At 49.0% G+C, this 13,397-nt stretch overlaps 1 long non-coding RNA gene across 11 annotated transcripts; it reads right to left on the reverse strand.

Moving 5' to 3' along the window:
• Nucleotides 1-7,145: 7,145 nt before the first annotated feature.
• Nucleotides 7,146-12,389, reverse strand: LOC127341789 (uncharacterized). Of its 11 annotated transcripts, none has more exons than XR_007875909.2 (10): nucleotides 11,778-12,389; nucleotides 11,661-11,704; nucleotides 11,317-11,493; nucleotides 10,934-11,035; nucleotides 10,676-10,794; nucleotides 10,235-10,327; nucleotides 9,634-9,771; nucleotides 8,074-8,158; nucleotides 7,836-7,974; nucleotides 7,146-7,739 (listed from the first exon to the last, which is right to left on the reverse strand). It is a non-coding gene; the product is annotated as an uncharacterized lncRNA (long non-coding RNA). The 11 variants fall into 11 exon arrangements; XR_007875904.2 differs by having other exon boundaries at nucleotides 10,235-10,381; XR_007875901.2 differs by having other exon boundaries at nucleotides 10,235-10,390.
• Between the last annotated feature and the right edge of the window lie 1,008 nt (nucleotides 12,390-13,397).

A 13,397-nucleotide genomic window follows, 5' to 3' on the forward strand; every position in this document is an offset into this window, starting at 1 on the left:
GACATACGTAGCATGGCACGTAGCTCGTGGGACGTAGGATGGCCCCTCTTCTTCATCGTCGGAGCCGCCAAGGTCGACGTAACCGAGCCCAAACTTGGGTCGCGCCTTGTGCCTCTTCTTGATTAGATCCTCGGATTGCCTCCACCACGCCTCGCACACTGCGGGGGGCGGAGGGATCCTGTTGTTTCGCCGAAGGGTAAACCCAGCCTTCTTTTGTCGTCCTGAAGGTGAGGACGTGGAGGCCTCCTTCACTTGCTGGCCATCTTGTTTGGGAGTCGATGAAGGAAGTGGCGGTGCAGCCGTCGTGCTCCTTTGTTCGGCACCCCCTGATGATGCCTTGCTCGGTTTTGGAGCCAGTCGGTTGAGCAGGTAATTGTACCTCTTATGCCGCTCCAACTCCGGGGAGATACGGAAGCCAATCTTGTCACTTTCTTGAGCGATCCTGCCATCCGGTCGCACCCACACTTGGGTATGACGGAGCACCAAGTCCTCGAGTTCTTTGTATAGAACTCGGCGGTTCCTTCGGTGCCTCTCACGCTTGCGTTGATTCTCCGTGGGAGCGGCATGGGTTCTAGGAGGCATAGATGGCGTAGGTAGAAGTGGTGGTGTAGTTCGCCTTGTGGACGAGGAACGCCCTTCCCTCAAAGGTTGCACGTGAAGTTGATCTCCACGCCTAGCGGGTGAAGAAGCTCGAGGAGGAAGTGGAACTCGTGGAGGATCCCGGGGTCTCCACTGTTGAGCGGGACGAGGGTTCCCCTCATCCTCTTGGTGACGTGACCACCGGTTCCAACGTGGGGGCATGTAAGGATGCCCCCGCTAAACATGTCGAGTGGGTGAAGCTTGTCGTCGAGGCCCCAACGTTTGGCGCTCGTGCTGAGGACGATGGTTAGGGGCCTGGCGCCTCATCCTTCCCCCAGCTTCCGCTGATGAAGAACTTGGTGCTCCTTGTTCGCGGAGCCGCCTTTGGATATGGTCCATATGCTCATGTAGCCGACGGAACTCCTGCCGCAGGTCCTCTCCGTGTGGTGCAGGTGCCTCGCTCCGAAGAACGGCGAACCTGTTGTCGTTGCAGATGGAGCGTCCGCCTACCTCCGAAGTGTGGAAGCATGACGCACACATGCCTCTCCGAGCATCTTCGGAACTGGCGGAGACCGTATAGCCTGCCAAAACTGGCTCTTTGCGGGAGCACCGTTTCCAGAACTCCTTCATGACGGCTCGTCTCACCGCCTCCTTTGCTCTTGATGACCCACTCGCTCCGTCGCTGGGGGGAGAGCCACGTGTGAACGCCTTGTCCGCGAGGTCCTTAGTGCCGAAGGACCAATCCTCCTCTTGCATCACGCTCCGAGCGATGCGGGAACTCATTTGTTGGTGGAGTCATCGCACCTTGCGGTACTTCCTCCTGTAGTTGTGTAGTGGATGCGGGCTATCAGACGAATGTGCGTTCGTCACAAGCCTCCGCAAATTCTGCGAAGCATCCTCCAAGCCTTTGAGGAGCTCCCCTTCGGTACGGAAAGTCGTCGTAGGGGCGCGAAGTGACGCCGCACCCGAATTCTTGCTTGCGGCCTTAGCATGGAGGCGTTGAGAGGCCTCCGCGCTGCCATTGATGCCGGCCCTCATTGACTCCTTCAACAGGGCACGTGCCTCGAGCATTAGCTCGCGGCGCTCCTTCTGTGCCGTGGCAGATGCCCGCCCTTGTGCCTTCTTGGATTGCACAGTTTGGGACTGCGCTGGCTCCTGGGCTTGGTGCACGTAGGTCTTGGCGTCATGCGTGATGACAACCATGGGAGGCATCTTGGATCCAAAGTGGATCACCCAAGGCTCCGAGGTGTTAGCGCGGGACAGTCCTCCGTTATGAAGAGGATTCTTTGTCAGCGGAGCTCCACGCTGGTGGCTTCTCATGCATCATGTTGTGTGGATTGGATGAACCGGCGAAGACGACTTTGACGACCACAGCAAAGCAAAGATGGGAGGAGAACCACGTCCCACTGGGCGTGCCAATTTGTTTGACACGAGAAAAACGTCTGGCGAAAGACAAATGGGCTACGTTGAGGGGAAGGATGGTAGCGTGTTTCTCTCATGCGCCGGGTAAAGAAAATAGGTGCGGGCATGCCAGTGTACCGTAGTACACAAGAAAAAGATAGGGAAGCATGCATTTCATTAATCTCTCTTGGAGAAACAAAGTACAAGTTCCCGAATACAAAGTGCTCCGTGGCCTGCTCGCATGGCCAGCGTGACTATGATGATTGTGATCTCCTGGTTCCCGGGGCCTCGGAAAGCTCCCGGTTAATTACTTCCGCGGGTTACGCCGTGAGACACCTCCGATTAAGCCGTGTGGTCGTCTTCGTCATCTTCGCTTCACGTCCTGCATGCATGATGGTGGTGAAGATGTGTGTGGGCAGCGGCAGAGCCCGTGTCCTCGTCGGTACACGCGCCGCTGTAAGCGTGGCCTGTGTTACGGCCTCGCCCGCCCTCGCCGTCGCGCCTCGTCGGTCTTGAGCGGCGATGATGAGTGTTATTGAAGTAGCATGAAGCAGCCCGTTTAGCTAGAACTTCTTGACGATTTAGCGGTATCGTCGGGGTGCGCAAGGGGTATACCTCGCGGGAGTAAATTATCGGAAGACCGGCGTCGGTGTAAAACCAACACACGCTCATGTCGGCATGGCCGGTGTGGCCGGCGTCTTGTCTTGGCCTGACGCCAAGTTCATGGCCGTCGGCGTAGTCAAAGACGCCGTCTCACGGGCTCGCGGAGGAGTGTTGTCGAAGATGTTTCCACGACTAGGAAGGTTCGTCCGCGTGGAGCCATGTCGGTGTGGCTAGCGAACGCCCGCCTAGAATAACTCTCAGGTTGGTGGTGATTTGGTTGGTGTGGCGCCTTGCTCGAAACCTCATCAAGGGGTCGTGGAGTAGTTGAGAGTGCCAAGAGCGCGCGCTCCTTTTGGTGGGTCTTGACCGCATACGACACCATGAGTCGTGCCGAGCTCCCGACGGTGTGGCCGCGAGAGTCACGCCAAGTTCAGTTCGTCCATGGCCGGAGTGCGCGCCGACAACACCTCGACGCCGACAAGCTCCACACCAGAAGAGGCCTCGGCGAGCTGTACACCGAAGTCCACGATGCCATCGTCTTCAGGCCTGCTGGTGGAGACGTCGCGTGCTAGCAGCAGCTCGACGTTGACAGGAGTGTCCAAGATTAGGACCGCGTGGTCCATGAGCACATGTACTAGTCGAGGTTGCACCTCTGGCGCATATATGCACGTAGAGCCCCTCCCTGATACGTAGGTGCATTTATCCGTTTCATGAAGTGAGTTTGCTCTAGTCTAGTTTAGGAACTAGCTAGCTACACTCGTTGCTTCACGCGCGCGGGCAGCCCTAACACGAACGCCTTCGTCGCGCCTCGCGGGTGTCATGGAAAGGACGCCGTGCTGCACGCCGACAGCCTTGGCGCAGACATTGTCGCCTCGCAGCATGGTGAAGATGGCGCTGCGCTGCACACCGGCAGCCTTGACACAGACTCGTTGTCGTCGCGCCTGGAGGCTGTGGTGGAGGTGGCGCCACGATACACGCGGGCGGCCTCGTTGCGGACGTCGTCGTCTCGCCTCGTGGGCATCGTGGAGAGGGCGCCGCGCTGTATGCCGGCAGCCTCCTCATGGGTGTCACCGTCGCACCTCACAGGTGGTGGAGATGGCACCGTGTTGCGCGCCGGCAGCCCCGACACGGATGTTGTCGCTGCGCCCCGCGGGTGGTGGAGATGTCGTCGTCACGGCTTGTGGGTGTGTTGATGGCGCCGTGATACACGCCGGTGGCCTCATCACGGACGTCATCGTCGCAGCTCGCGGGAGTGGTGTTGCTGGCGCCGTGCTACACGCCGGCAGCCTTGTCGTGGACGTCATCGTCGAGCCTCGCGGGTGCCATGGTGTTGGCGCCGCGCTGCACGCCGGCAGCCTCCTCGCGGACGTCGTCGCCGCGCCTCGTGTGTGCCATGGAGTTGATGGCGCCGCGCTACACGCCGGCAGCCTTGTCGCGGACGTCGCCGTCGCGCCTCGCGGGTGCCATGGCGTTGACGCCGCGCTGCACGCCGGCAGCCTCGTCAAGGTCGTCGTCGTCGCGCCTCGCGGGTGCCATGGTGTTGGCGCCGCGCTGCACGCCTGCAGCCTCGTCAAGGTCGTCGTCGTCGCGCCTCGCGGGTGCCATGGTGTTGGCGCCGCGCTGCACGCCTGCAGCCTCGTCAAGGTCATCGTTGTCACGCCTCGCGGGGGTGTTGATGGCGCCGCGCTGCACGCCGGCAGCCTCCTCGCGAACGTTGTCGCCGCGCCTCGTGTGTGCCATGGAGTTGATGGCGCCGCGCAGCGGCCGGCAGCCTCGTAGCAGGCATCGTTGTCGCTGTGGTGGAGTTGGAGAGGTCGCCGGACTACACACCGGCAGCCCCAAGACTTGTCTCTTCCGAGCGGGTCGCGCACCACCGCCGAGTGTTGCCGTGCCAGATGCATGCGTACGGGAGAAGAGAGAGCAAGAAAAAGAGTGGAGAGAGATTTTAACCATTCTCACCATTTGTGACCGTCATCTTCTTCTCCATGGCAGCTATCTCCTTGTTTCACTCCTAGGCCGTGTGTGTATGCTTATGTGTTTTGGGCTAAACGGATGATAGATGGATGGACGCGTATAGTGTTTGCTTGGCGTCGACCGGGAGTCTCCTTCTCCAGGTACCTGTTGTGCCTCCCCGTACGAGCCCTCTCCGCTTTCCTCGTCCGTCTTCGTGTCCTTTTATAGGCAGCGATCGTTGCTGCTCTGGATGGATTACGAAGACTTCCAAAACTTGCGGACGTTTGGTACAGGTATGTTTATCCCAGATTCTCATCCTCCGTGAGCTGGCTCTCCGGCTGTATCGCATCCGCTTTGTTAGCTGTGGCTAATAAATACTAGATTTAGATGTGCGCCTTGGCGCACGATCCCGTGAATTTCACACCTATTTGCATTTTATATAACGATGATAAAAATTAGGCAAAATATGATAATATTTTTTTAGGTTCAAAGCAAAATAAATATGATGAAATTAGGATAATCACATTACATTCAAACAGAGAAACAAACATCTTAAGATGGAGTCAAAATAGGTACTGGTTAAGCTAATATTAATATTTTTCTAAGCCTGTTATATAACATAGCCGATAAAATTCTTGTGTACATTCTATGAAAATCTAGCCAAGGTCTAACTGCTAGCAGGGTCCTCCAAGCATATCTAATGGTAGAAAAACATGTGAGCACCATCTACAGCAACAGGAACTTTAGGGAAGTAGCTCGGATGGATTCTATCTGCATGCATAGCAAAAGAAGGCCGCAAGAAACCTGCATCACCAAGAGCTAGCTCTACTGCAAACAAAATGAAAAAATAACCAGAAGTTATTTGTGTCAACCAAATAGATGGCAAGACTTTATCGAAAAAAATAGATGGCAAGAATATGAGGTTAATTCAAGTTCAATACAAAAAAAAACTACTCATGAACCTTGGTGTTTCATCTAACATAAGTAATGCTTCCTCTTTTTCTCCAAATGTATAAGAATATGATTTTTTTTGTTTCTTCGTAAATAATCTTCTTACTCGCCATTACCATCTTCTGCAATATTTTTTTTTTTGGAATGAATCCACTTTTGGAAGGAGATAGAACATGTTACATAAACAACTATAAGGATTCTGGAAAAAAAAAAGTGTATTGCACTTGGCCACAACACCCGTGACCAGTAGCTCGCATTGTACAGCTGTACGCACAGGCACACTGTCGTTTGTTCCCCTCTCTCTGGATCCCCTTTCTCACCTCTCTCTCTCTCTCTCTCTCTCTCTCTCTCTCTCTCTCGTGTATAGCTCCAGCGCCGCCGGCGTCAATTTCTGTTCTCCCGTGCTCCAATCGGCGCCGATGGCCGCACCTTTGTACTCCCCTCGTACTCATTCAGTGATTCCCGTGCATCATGCCATTGCATGGTGGAACTCTTTCCGGGCAAAACCTGATCCATGCTTAGTTTGGACGCCGGCACTCCGGCAAGTTGTCGGTGGTGTTGTACCGCTACGTGCCAGGTTGCGACAATTGACTTGGTGATTCTGGCTGACCTAAGAATTTGGTTGTAGCAACTTAGCCGATGCCAGAGCGCTTGGCCCCAGATGTTGCATGCGCTCGTCGGCGCGATGGTGGTATCGCCTAGTCTCAACCTCTATCCTCACCGGAACCTGCTTGGAGCCTCAACGCCGATGGAATACCGGGAGTTCCTCGCTCTCCAAGGCCAGGTACTTATCTACTGCTCTTACTTAGCTTGCTCTGAACCAAGGATGGCCCACTGATGAGGTACTGCTCACTTGGCCGCGACATCATCCTTGCCCGTCGCCTGCTATCCTTGTCAGCCAAGGCGCGACCTACAGTATAATTAACCACCGCAAAGACTCGTGAATTATTTGGAGGAAGTTAAAGTTTCTAAGTAGTTCCGGCAACAACTCGAGAGCGCCCAAAAGCATACCATTAATATGAGTGTGTACTGTAGCCAGTTTCCTATTGTTACACTAAACTGTACGCATGGAGTAGGTTGCAGCTGCTCTGACCACTATCTGAACTCTGCAACAGTGTATTACTATTTTACCAGCCAGTTTTTTAGTAGCAAATCAGAAATATTATAACCTTACAAATCCATTTCCCCACTGTCCATCTTGGTCTGCAGCAGATTTGCTACTTGTCAACGAATTGCTCAAACCATAATTTCTCGGTGCTAATGTATCTATTCCCGGTAGTTCATAGGGGTTCGGTTGAACTAAAAGATGCTCGTATATGCAATAGGAAAAATAGAAATATATGGTATGTTCAAGTACCCTCAAGGTTTACATATAATCACCTAGAACATTTACATCTGATGTTGAAGGAACACAAATTGATTTTTAAAATTACATTGGGTATTTAAGTCCCTGGCATCAATCCTTTATGTCAATAGCTCGTCTCTAATTACAAATTAGAATGCACGCTCCGATGTATTCTTTTCGACATTCCTCCATGTTAACAATATGACATCCCTAGAACTCAAGCTGCAGTATGGTGCACATTAAATTAATGACAACTAATTGTATTGGTTGTACTATTATATTTACTCATGGCATGCATTAGACACACATTCAATTCTATGTGAAATAGCTCCTTAGCTGACAAACCCATTTAAAATAGGCCATGCTATTTCATTCCACTTACAGTTGTTTGATCACTTCATTTTTACATCTCAGGTAATGACTATTTTGGAGGATTCATCGCAAGCACAAAACAATTGTAGTCATGATTTTATTCGTCCTGAGGGCGACACAGCTGGATATGAACGAGGTACACATCACTCATTTTCGTGCGTTCTTTCGCGGCTTCCATCCCGCACAGGCGCAGCGCCTCTGTGACCCGGCACTTGACACCATCGCGAACCAGAGTATTCAGAAGCCCAGGTCACATCGGCCGCTGGTATTATTGCTCTCATCCACGCCTAGCCCAGAACGAAGCTGCATTTATGCAGCTCTGCCTTGGGTGCTAGGATGTAGCCGCGTTTCTCCGTGCTCGCCTGCTCCTTCCAAGCTTTGGCGCCATATTTTTGTTCTCTCTATTGCACCACCAGGTCGCGTGGAATCAGGTATGACACCTAGTTTTACATGCATTTGTCATACATGTTAGTTCAGCTCATGGTCCCCTGAGAAACTTTGGCATTTTTCCTTCATGCATCACAATTAAGGAAATCTGGGAGGCACCAATACCCTTATTAGCATATCAAACATGACAAATTACCCGATGTTCTTCAAATTCAGTAAAATGTAGCGTGGGCAGGACACTCACACTGTCCGTATGACCAACCTCCATGCTCATTAGCCCATTCTTGAGACGGAACTGAAACCCATCAACGTGGTTGCGCTGTACTCGTACCTTATCTCTCCCTGTGTTATCATCAAAAGGATAGCCGCTATTGTTCGGGAAGCTGCCAAAGAAGTTATAAAATAGTCATGAATTATCATTGAAACTGATTTATGCTTCTTACAATGTGTGAAATGGTACCATGTGTGTAAATAACACTTACCTTGGTCCTCTTAGAGAGACAGGTTCTGTAGATTATACACTCTAGTTTTCCAGAATTTTAGTCAGCTAAGAAAGCACAACAGAACCTGGACCAAGGAGAAGAACCAAACACCATGTAGGCAATAAGACGACCTTACTTATTATTTTGGAAAGGAAATAACTTAGTCGGTGCCTGGCAAATAAAATATAACTGAAAAGAAAACACTAACATACTGAAGCAGGTGCAAGATCTCCATTAATATTCAAATTGTAAAAACAAAACACTGACATACACATGGTGTAGAAAATGAGAAGCCTCTAGAAACGATGTAAAAATACTTATACTAAATAAAAAAAAGATGGAAAATTTTGTCAAATGAGCGACACAATTGTTGAATGCCTATCCATCTCTAAATATGTGAACCTGTGTAATTTTGCTAAGATAAACTGTGTATTTATGGAGAGAGTGGAGCAAAGCAGACACAAATATGGAAGAACTGATATTAGTATGTTAATTGTTAATACACTCTAAAGAACTGATATAATAGAATATACACCATTTTATCTGGAGAAATTTATTTATGCATTAGAATATGATGAAGTAAATTGTCTTCATTATAGGCAGTAAAGAGGATGCACGCTTGGTGACCCAGATACTCCGCCGCCCCATACAGTCCATTATCATTTGGAGATCCACAACTCCATCCTGGATGACGCCTCTGCAGCGTGCCGGTTATGCTTGGGACAACAGGGTCGTCTTCGGCGACCGGATGACGGTGTCTTTCCCTCCTGTAGCCGAGTTGGACACGGCCAAGGGGACAGGTGGACATCCATGGTCACGAGGTCCGCTTCTCTCAGTCGACTCTGCTTCCGGGGCATCGCACGACTTGCACACCCAGACCTCGTTGAGGCCACTTGCGATGAGCCGGGCCATCTTCCCCTGGTGTGCTGCCTTCCATAGGATGGCCTGTGACATCTGCTACTATGTGTGGAGCTCGGACGTACTATAGCAGCTAGTGATCATCAACGGCGACTAAAAGAGGATAAGCTCCCTGTTATGGGTCCACCGAAGAAGGCAATGCAAAGTTCGTGGCCAACTACCAGAGACACTTGATGAACTTCTTGCTGAAACATTTCATGCCAAGTTGCATTTCTTGCTTCAGTTATTGTAGTGTGTTAATGTGTTCTCCAGCCAGATGTGCTAACTCTAAGTGATCTCATTTTGGGTTTCATTCATATTATAGGATGATGTAAACCTTTCATCAGAAGTGGACGACAAGAAGCTGTATATGGTGCTGAAACCTCAAATTGACATGTTGCTTGATCTGAGTTATCCACGGCCACACAAATAGAGGAAGAACGAACACCCTCAAGGAATTAAGACATAATTTCATAAGGAAGGTTGCATATCACTCGTTAGAAGCAGCAAGAGTTAACTAAAACTTAAAGAGCAAAGTCAAAAGAGGCAAGGAAAAATAATCTTTTCATAACATACGCTTTGCACTGAAGCATAAATGTGCCCTTTGAAAACAAACAATTGTAGCTAAAAAATAGTTAAGTGTGGAAAAAGAAAAATAAATACCTTTATATTGTTTGTCCCTGGCCATTTTGTTCTTCCAACTGAATTAATGCTAAGTCAAGTTCGAGGATAAAAGCAATAGCTTGGGATAATCTGGAAAATAGATGTAGACCAGATAACATCTAGCTTCAAGGCATCACTCTGCAAGAAAAAAGTAGCACATGAATTCTTACACAAAAATATATAGATAATCATTTGAATGTAGCAAGTTGAGTATATGCTCATGTTTAAGCAAAAATTAGCTGCGCCTTGTTTGACATGCAATGTAAATAGTGATAATGCAATTTAGAACAAAAACTAATGTGTGCTGTGACGCCTCAACATAAACTGAGCTGAAATCTATGCACTTATAGTTTTTGACATACTAAGATTGGACTAAGATTGGACAGCAACAAAAAAAGACTTGGTATACATAGCACTTTTTACAATACAATGACGCCTCAACATAATCTGAGCTGAAATCTATGCACTTATAGTTTTTGACATACTAAGATTGGACGGCAACAAAAAAGGCTTGGCATACATAGCACTTTTTACAATACAATGGTTTGCCTAAACCATAACCTGACAATTCACAAATCACTTGATTTTCTACTTCTTTTACCTTCACTTCAAGCACAATCAATCTCAGCTATCTAGCCAGGACATCATGTAAGATCCATCAATGAATGCATATCCAGCAAGGGCATCAGTTTTGCTGAACCACGGAATCCACTTTAGTACATCCATTTTTTAGATGATCCTTCTCCTTCTAAAAACGCTAGAATTAAATTGACCAAGGTGAGTAAATAATACAGTTCATACAACTTAAGAGGATATAGGTATAGTTTAGCTTCAGTCTCAAATAAAGCAAAGAAGCATAGCATCTATATATTATTTTGTATTGTGCAAGGTGTAGCAAGGTGTAGCTGCAGTAGGAAACCTAAATCATAGAGGACACAATAAGATCATGAAAGCAAAATTTAGCTGCATATATACTTAATTTCATCTTGAAGTTTTTTATTTCAAATAAATCATCACCATCAATTCTCGTCCAAAGACATACCATATGTATATGGAACTGCTCAAAGAGTTTCTCTTACACAGGTGAACATAGTTAGAGCAATACAGGCTGGAGGTGATGTGTATTAATTGTTGAACCCAACCTGATTTAGCCAAACTTACCTACAGAAGTACCAATGGCCATTAACAGATCACCCAAACCAGAAATCCATAATTAAGCATTCATACCTCAAATATCAGCAGTGTGTCGCACGCAGCAATAATCTATGAGGAGAGGAAGGAATGGGATTCATAAAAGTACCTTTTTGGGCATTGGCTTTCAGCAGCAAGTCGACTCCGGGCGGCGGCAGCACATCAGAGGCCCCAAACACAGCAGCTCGCGCTGATTCCACTGTCCTCCTACCTGGTAAAGAGATGTAAAAAAAGGCGATCAGGGAGAGGATCAGTGACTGCTCAAAAGGAATAATACATGAATAACATGGAATTTTGATTCTTACAATGATTACTTCGCCACACCAAACTAACTACTCCCATTATACATTACAAAATGATACTGTCTGAAAAGCTATTTCTATTTCTGTATATTGTAACCTACAAACAATGAACTTCCAATCTAGAAGGTGATGTAGTTTTAGAATCCATCCCAAAGAATGAACAAATTAAAGATAAAGCAGAGACTCACACCTGTGCTACATAAATGCAGATAAAAAAACATGTCGCAACCTTCTTCTTGTCAGCTCTCCTTAACGAAACCAGCGAGGCCCGTCCACCGAGACCTATGGACACAATGCCGATGTTCCGCAATCATCAGTCCTCATCACATGGATTTGCATCCTCACTGGTCCAGTTTTCTTATCAACACTGCTATAAAACAAGAGTACATAGGATTGAAATAATCACAGCTGAGTCCAAAACAGCCCCTGGAGATTTCAACTAAACAATACGTTGCTGTCCCATATGGAAACCAATGTCTGGAAATAAAAAATAGAGAGGGAAAGAAAGAAGAGAAGAAATGTAAAGGAGCTGACCTGCACCAAATCGTTCTTTGATGATCAGTGGTACCCTCTGGTGGCTGTAGGAATATGGGGATCCCATGAGAGGAAAAGATAGGAAAGTAGTCAGAGGCAAGAGAGATGGGGAAGAACCTGTAGGAATATCTGGCGACGGCGACGACCGAAGGGCGGCCGGAGGAGCGAGCGGAGCGACAATAGGTGGAGAGGGGCAGCGGAGTGGGCGGCGGTCCGCCATCGCCGTCGAGGGCGGAGCTCCACCAGCCCCTCTTGCATGTGCTAGCGGTGCGCAGCTCCTGCCGGCCGGTGGTTGTCCAGAGAGGCGGAGAGGAGAACGACGTGGGGACCGACAAGGGAGGAGCGATGGGATTGGGGGAGGAGGAGGAGTGACGGGACCGTCGCCTCCGGGCGTCGCCGCCGCGGATCGGCCTAGCGCCGGCCCGTCTCTGGCCGCACGGCCGCGCCCCGCGACCGTCCTCCGGGCGTCGCCGCCGCAGATCGGCCTAGCGCCGGCCCGTCTCTGGCCGCGCGCGGCGCCTCGGGTCGCCGCCGCCACCGCCGCCTCCGGTCGTTGCGGATCCGCCCCGCGTCGGCCCGTGTCTGTGGCGGCTAGGGTTTCCACTGGGGGTGTCCTTTTATATGATGCAGCGAAAAAAAATGGACGGCCGGGATGCGCCGCAAGATCCATCCGACGGTTCACGTGCGAGGATCGCTGTGAGGCCCCCTATGGGGGGCATCATATACAACGTTAGATAGTAGACACCATGTACGCACGCGGTCGACTGGCCGGCCGTCCCGTAGTATTTTTGCTTGAATACGTATACCAAACTTGCCGCGCATGAACGTTTGATGTATTCATGGACTCTCTCCAGATTGATGTACACGCACGTATTGAACTGATCAAACAAATGACCAGCTCCATGTGTACATATACACATTTTGCTGAGTTGTTGGTGCCAGCCTGACTTGCACTTCTTTTACAAAAACTCGTCGAATAAATGCTACCGATTTTACTTTCTTTGTCAAGAAGTACAAGGCAAAGTTTCCAATGTTCCTCAATGAGAAGAAGAAGAAGAGAACATGCTACAACTGTGATGAAGATAGCCACTTTGCAAATGAGTGTCCTTATAAGAAAAAGGTAGACAAGCCAAAGTTTATCAAAGGGGTCAAGCCAAGATTGAAGCCAAACCCAATCAACGAACGATACAAGAAGAACAAGGGAAGATCCTTTGTTGAGGACGAGTACTTATCCGATGAAGAAGAGGAAGATGAGGAGAAGGAGGCCGGAGTGGCCGGTTTGGCTTTCTCCAAGCCCGGGTCACTCTTCACATATGACTACTCCAAGGATTACTCCTAGGAGAATGATGTTGGTTCTTCCTTCATGGCAAGAACAACTCAAGATGATGACTCCGATGACTCTCCCTCCTCTACAATCGTTGGCTCTTGTCTAATGGCAAGAGAAACCAAGGTAATGGAGCCTCCACCTTCCTTATCTAGTGTTCTTGATGATGAAACTGAAAATCAAGAAGAGTTAGCTATGCTTAAGGAACTTTACAAAGTAAGATGCACCCTTCGTGATAATGCTCTTGTCAAGTTTGATTTCTTGATGGACTCCCTCAAAGAAAAGGATGAGTCCATTGAGTAATTAGAATATCATTTGAATGAAAATGAACGGAGATTCAATCTCCTAAGACAAGAGCTAAAAATAGAAAGGTGCATATCTCAAGGTCTTAAGCAACAAATTGAAACATATGA

This window comes from Lolium perenne, chromosome 3 (genome assembly GCF_019359855.2).
Source record: "Lolium perenne isolate Kyuss_39 chromosome 3, Kyuss_2.0, whole genome shotgun sequence".
Lineage (NCBI taxonomy): Eukaryota > Viridiplantae > Streptophyta > Magnoliopsida > Poales > Poaceae > Lolium > Lolium perenne.